This window comes from Ovis aries, chromosome 1 (genome assembly GCF_016772045.2).
Source record: "Ovis aries strain OAR_USU_Benz2616 breed Rambouillet chromosome 1, ARS-UI_Ramb_v3.0, whole genome shotgun sequence".
NCBI classification, from domain to species: domain Eukaryota; kingdom Metazoa; phylum Chordata; class Mammalia; order Artiodactyla; family Bovidae; genus Ovis; species Ovis aries.
Window position 1 is genome coordinate 41,298,779 of NC_056054.1, and position 7,368 is coordinate 41,306,146.

Here is a 7,368-nt window from a genome sequence, read left to right on the forward strand (position 1 = left end):
AGTGATTTAGAAGCAATTTTTTTAAAAAGCATCAGACTTTTTTCTTTTTAATCAAGTGAAATATTGTACTCAAGACAAACATATAAAACAAATGACATTGGGATGGGACTTGCTGTATTCATCTGGATAATTCCTGATCTCATTTGGCCCTGCTCCAGCTCTGAGACGGTTCTGAAGAACTGCTAGGATCTGAGAACAATTTGAAGCCCCTGACGTAATTCATTTCTGGATGATGGTCACAAGTGTGCCTTTGTGAGTAGAACCTTTATCTCCTATAGGATCAATGTTACAATTTGTGATCTGTTTTTGAGATCCCATTTCAAACCCTACTAAACCCAAAAACAGTCATTAAAATAAGGGTAAGGAAGATGAAAGATTTATGTAGCATAGTATTTGCATTAAATATGTTCCCTTCGGAGAAGGCAATGGCACCCTACTCCAGTACTCTTGCCTGGAAAGTCCCATGGACGGAGGAGCCTGGTAGGCTGCAGTCCATGGGGTCGCTAAAGTAGGGCACGACTGAGCGACTTCACTTTCACTTTTCACTTTCATGCATTGGAGAAGGAAATGGCAACCCACTCCAGTGTTCTTGCCTGGAGAATCCCAGGGACGGGGGAGCCTGGTGGACTGCCGTCTATGGGGTTGCACAGAGTCGGACACAACTGAAGCAACTTAGCAGCAGTAGCAGCAGCATGTTCCCTTTGGAAGACGTTTTTCCTGTGTGAGTTTTATTGGCTGACGAATTTATTTAACTTGAGCCTGATAAACATTCCTTCATTAAGTATAGGCTGTCTCATTGATCCTAGGATTTTCAAACTGCTTTCAAAATTAGTATTATTTACACTGAAATTTTCTGCAGTCATTTGATATACATGAACGCCTTGGAAAATCTTCTAATGAAATAAGAAAAGGTGTGGAAAATTTTCCAAGGTCACTATCTTCATTGATTTCTTGCTCAAAACACAGAATGTATATGACTTCAACCAGCTAGTTTCTTCGTTGTTTCAGTAGGCTCTATGATCCGTTCAGGTCAGTCTCTCAGTCCTGTCTGACTCTTTGCGACCCTATGAATCGCAGAACGCCAGCCTCCCTGTCCATCACCAATTCCTGGAGTTCACTCAGACTCACGTCCATCGAGTCAGTGATGCCACCCAGCCATCTCATCCTCTGTCGTCCCCTTCTCCTCCTGCCCCCAATCCCTCCCAGCATCAGAGTCTTTTCCAATGAGTCAGGTCTTCACATGAGGTGGCCAAAGCACTGGAGTTTCAGCTTTAGCATCATTCCTTCCAAAGAAATCCCAGGGCTGATCTCCTTCAGAATGGACTGGTTGGATCTCCTTGCAGTCCAAGGGACTCTCAAGAGTCTTCTCCAACACCACAGTTCAAAAGCATCAATTCTTAGGTGCTCAGCCTTCGTCACAGTCCAACTCTCACATCCATACATGACCACAGGAAACGCCATAGCCTTGACTAGATGGACCTTTGTTGGCAAAGTAATGTCTCTGCTTTTGAATATGCTATCTAGGTTGATCATAACTTTTCTTCCAAGTTGTAGGCATCTTTTAATCTCATGGCTGCAGTCACCATCTGCAGTGATTTTGGAGCCCCCCAAATTAAAGTCTGACACTGTTTCCACTGTTTCCCATTTATTTCCCATGAAGTGATGGGACCAGATGCCGTGATCTTCGTTTTCTGAATGTTGAGCTTTAAGCCAATTTTTTCACACTCCTCTTTCACGTTCATCAAGAGGCTTTTGAGTTCCTCTTCACTTTCTGCCATAAGGGTGGTGTCATCTGCATATCTGAAGTTATTGATATTTCTCCCTGCAATCTTGATTCCAGCTTGTGCTTCTTCCAGCCCAGAGTTTCTCATGATGTAATCTGCATAGAAGTTAAATAAGCAGGGTGACAATATACAGCCTTGACGTACTCCTTTTCCTATTTGGAACCAATCTGTTGTTCTATGTCCAGTTCTAACTGTTGCTTCCTGACCTGCATATAGGCTTCTTCAAGAAGCAGGTCAGGTGATCTGGTATTCCCATGTCTTTCAGAATTTTCCACAGTTGATTGTGATCCACACAATCAAAGGCTTTGGCATAGTCAATAAAGCAAAAATAGATGTTTTTCCAGAACTCTCTTGCTTTTTCCATTATCCAGCGGATCTTGGCAATTTTATTTCTGGTTCCTCTGCCTTTTCTAAAACCAGCTGGAACATCTGGAAGTTCACGGTTCATGTATTGCTGAAGCCTGGCTTAGAGAATTTTGAGCATTACTTTACTAGCGTATGAGATGAGTGCAATTGTGTGGTAGTTTGAGCATTCTTTGGCATCGCCTTTCTTTGTGATTGGAATGAAAACTGACCTTTTCCAGTCCTGTGGCCACTGCTGAGTTTTCCAAATTTGCTGGCATATTGAGTACAGCACTTTCATAGCATCATCTTTCAGGATTTAAAATAGCTCCACTGGAATTCCATCACCTCCACTAGCTTTGTTCATAGTGATGCTTTCTAAGGCCCTTTGTTTGTAGTGATGCTTTCTAGGCACTGTGATAGAATTACCCAAAGTCATTAGCAATCATACTTCCAAGTGGATCATTACAGTGGGGTTTTATTTATGATAAAGAAGATTACAAAAGCAAGATTTTTCCAGCCAAATTAATATACTGGCTTTAGAATGCATTTTAGTCTATAGCTACTATTGAATGAACAATTTATAATGTTATCATCAGCCACAACGGGCATGGGTAGGTGTTGAGAATGGTATTTATAGATGATGTGGAGGAGATATTTATGGAATATAGGTTATGTTTCAAATGTCTTCTCTACAGTTTACACATCTGGGATAGGATGTGTGAAGTATAATACAGCTAGTACAATGAAGGGAGGTTAGCTTGTGGTAAATTCATGCCATTAATAAGAAAGAAATCTTCAAGTACCCGCCTTATAATCACATATCCTTTAAAAAAGCATTGCATTTGTAAATAAAACAACTTTGATATATCTTTGATATTTCAGTTGTTTGGTGAATCAGGAAAATATTTATTAAAAACTTTTTTTAATTAAATTTTTATTTTTACTTTATTTTGCTTTATAATACTGTATTTTTTTTTTGCCATACATTGACATGAATCCACCATGGGTGTACATGAGTTACCAATCCTGAACCCCCCTCCCATCTCCTACCCCATATCATCTCTCTGGATCATCCCTGTGCACCAGCCCCAAGCATCCTGTATCCTGTATCGAACATAGACTGGCTATTCATTTCTTACCTGATAGTATACATGTTTCAATGCCATTCTCCCAAATCCTCCCACCCTCTCCCTCTCCCACAGAGTCTAAAAGTCCATTCTATACATCTGTGTCTCTTTTGCTGTCTCACATAGAGGGTTATCATTACCATCTTTCTAAATTCCATATATATGTGTTAGTATACTGTATTGGTGTTTTTCTTTCTGGCTTACTTCACTCTGTATAATAGGCTCCAGTTTCATCCATCTCATCAGAACTGATTCAAATGTATTTTTTTTAATGGCTGAGTAATCCTCCATTGTGTATATGTACCACAGCTTTCTTATCCATTCATCTGCTGATGGACATTTATGTTGTTTGCATGTCCTGGCTATTATAAACAGTGCTACAGTGAACATTGGGGTACACGTGTCTCTTTCAATTCTGGTTTCCTCTGTGTGTATGCCCAGCAGTGGGATTGCTGGGTCATAAGGCAGTTCTATTTGCAATTTTTAAGGAATCTCCACACTGTTCTCCATAGTGGCTGTACTAGTTTGCATTCCCACCAACAGTGTAGGAGGGTTCCCTTTCTCCACACCCTTTCCAGCATTTATTGCTTGCAGACTTTTGGATTGCTGCCATTCTGACTGGTGTGAAATGGTACCTCATTGTGGTTTTGATTTGCTTTTCTCTGATAATGAGTGATGTTGAGCATCTTTTCATGTGTTTATTAGCCATCCGTATGTCTTCTTTGGAGAAATGTCTATTTCGTTCTTTGGCCCATTTTTTGATTGGGTCATTTATTTTTCTGGACTTGAGCTGCATAAGTTGCTTGTATATTTTTGAGATTAGTTGTTTGTCAGTTGCTTCATTTGCTATTGTTTTCTCCCATTCAGAAGGCTGTCTTTTCACTTTGCTTATAGTTTCCTTTGTTGTACAGAAGCTTTTAATTTTAATTAGATCCCACTTGTTTATTTTTGCTTTTATTTCCAGTATTCTGGGAGGTGGATCTTAGAGGAGCCTGCTGTGATTTATGTCAGAGAGTGTTTTGCCTATGTTCTCCTCTAGGAGTTTTATACTTTCTGGGCTTATGTTTAGATCTTTAATCCATTTGAGTTTATTTTTGTGTATGGTGTTAGAAAGTAATCTAGTTTCATTCTTTTACAGTGGTTGACCAGTTTTCCAAGCACCACTTGTTAAAGAGATTGTCTTTAATCCATTGTATGTTCTTGCCTCCTTTGTTGAGATAAGATGTCCATAGGTGTGTGGATTTATCTCTGGGCTTTCTATTTTGTTCCATTGATCTATATTTCTGTCTTTGTGCCAGTACCATACTGTCTTGATGACTGTGGCTTTGTAGTAGAGCCTGAAGTCAGGCAGGTTGATTCCTCCAGTTCCATTCTTCTTTCTCAAGATTGCTTTGGTTATTCGAGGTTTTTTGTATTTCAATACAAATTGTGAAGTTATTTGTTCTAGCTCTGTGAAAAATACCGTTGGTAGCTTGAGAGGGATTGCATTGAATCCGTAGATTGCTTTGGGTAGTATACTCATTTTCACTATATTGATTCTTCCGATCCATGAACATGGTCTATTTCTCCATCTATTAGTGTCCTCTTTGATTTCTTTCACCAGTGTTTTATAATTTTCTATATAGAGGTCTTTAGTTTCTTTAGGTAGATATATTCCTAAGTATTTTATTCTTTTCATTGCAATGGTGAATGGAATTGTTTCCTTGATTTCTTTTTCTACTTTCTCATTATTAGTGTATAGGAATGCAAGGGATTTCTGTGTGTTGATTTTATATCCTGCAACTTTACTATATTCATTGATTAGCTCTAGTAATTTTCTGGTGGAGTCTTTAGGGTTTTCTATGTAGAGGATCATGTCATCTGCAAACAGTGAGAGTTTTACTTCTTCTTTTCCAATTTGGATTTCTTTTTCTGCTCTGATTGCTGTGGCCAAAACTTCCAGAACTATGTTGAATAGTAGCGGTGAAAGTGGGCACCCTTGTCTTTTTCCTGACTTTAGGGGAAATGCTTTCAATTTTTCACCATTGAGGATAGTGTTTGCTGTGGGTTTGTCAAATATAGCTTTTATTATGTTGAGGTATGTTCCTTCTATTCCTGCTTTCTGGAGAGTTTTTATCATAAATGGATGTTGAATTTTGTCAAAGGCCTTCTCTGCATCTATTGAGATAATCATATGGCTTTTATTTTTCAATTTGTTAATGTGGTGAATTATATTGATTGATTTGCAGATATTGAAGAATCCTTGCATCCCTGGGATAAAGCCCACTTGGTCATGGTGTATGATCTTTTTAATGTGTTGTTGGATTCTGATTGCTAGAATTTTGTTAAGGACTTTTGCATCTATGTTCATCAGTGATATTGGCCTGTAGTTTTCATTTCTGGGGCATCTTTGTCAGGATTTGGTATGAGGGTGATGTTGGCCTCATGGAATGAGTTTGGAAGTTTACCTTCCTCTGCAATTTCTGGAAGAGTTTGAGTAGGATAGGTGTTAGCTCTTCTCTAAATTTTTGGTAGAATTCAGCTGTGAAGCCATCTGGACCCGGGCTTTTGTTTGCTGGAAGATTTCTGATTACAGTTTCAATTTCAGTGCTTGTGATGGGTCTGTTAAGATTTTCTATTTCTTCCTGGTTCAGTTTTGGAAAGTTGTACTTTTCTAAGAATTTGTCCATTTCTTCCACGTTGTCCATTTTATTGGCATATAACTGCTGATAGTAGTCTCTTATGATCCTTTGTATTTCTGTGTTGTCTGTTGTGATCTCTCCATTTTCATTTCGAATTTTATTGATTTGATTTTTCTCCCTTTGTTTCTTGAAGTCTGGCTAATGGTTTGTCAATTTTATTTATCCTTTCAAAGAACCAGCTTTTGACTTTGTTGATTTTGGCTATGGTCTCTTTTGTTTCTTTTGCATTTATTTCTGCCCTACTTTTAAAGATTTCTTTCCTTCTACTAACTCTGGGGTTCTCCATGTCTTCCTTTTCTAGTTGCTTTAGGTGTAGAGTTAGGTTATTTATTTGACCTTTTTCTTGTTTCTTGAGGTATGCCTGTATTGCTATGAAGTTTCCTCTTAGCACTGCTTTTATAGTGTCCCACAGGTTTTGGGTTGTTGTGTTTTCATTTTCATTCATTTCTATGCATATTTTGATTTCTTTTTTTATTTCTTCTGTGATTTGTTGGTTATTCAGAAGCGTGTTGTTCAGCCTCCATATGTTGGAATTTTTAATAGTTTTTCTCCTGTAATTGAGATCTAATCTTAATGCATTATGGTCAGAAAAGATGCTTGGAATGATTTCAATTTTTTGAATTTATCAAGTTTAGATTTATGGCCCAGGATGTGATCTATCCTGGAGAAGGTTCTGTGAGCACTTGAGAAAAAGGTGAAATTCATTGTTTTGGGGTGAAATGCCCTATAGATATCAATTAGGTCTAACTGGTCTATTGTATCATTTAAAGTTTGCATTTCTTTTTAAATTTTCTGTTTAGTTGATCTGTCCATAGATGTGAGTGTGGTATTAAAGTCTCCCACTATCATTGTGTTATTGTTAATTTCCCCTTTCATACTTTTTAGCATTTGTCTTACATATTGCGGTGCTCCTATGTTGGGTGCATATATATTTATAATTGTTATATCTTCTTCTTGGATTGATCCTTTAATCATTATGTAGTGGCCTTCTTTGTCTCTTTTCACAGCCTTTGTTTTAAAGTCTATTTTATCGGGTATGAGTATTGCTACTCCTGCTTTCTTTTGGTCTCTATTTGCATGGAATATCTTTTCCAGCCCTTCACTTTCAGTCTGTATGTGTCCCTTGTTTTGAGGTGGGTCTCTTGTAAGCAGCATGTATAGGGGTCTTGTTTTTGTTTCCATTCAGCCAGTCTTTGCCTTTTGGTTGGGGCATTCAAGCCATTTATGTTTAAGGTAATTATTGATAAGTATGATCCCGTTGCCATTTACTTTATTGTTTTGGGTTCAGGTTTATATGCCCTTTTTGTGTTTCCTGTCTAGAGAATATCCTTTAGCATTTGTTGGAGAGCTGGTTTGGTGGTGCTGAATTCTCTCAGCTTTTGCTTGTCTGGAAAGCTTTTGATTTCTCCTTCATATTTGAATGAGATCCTT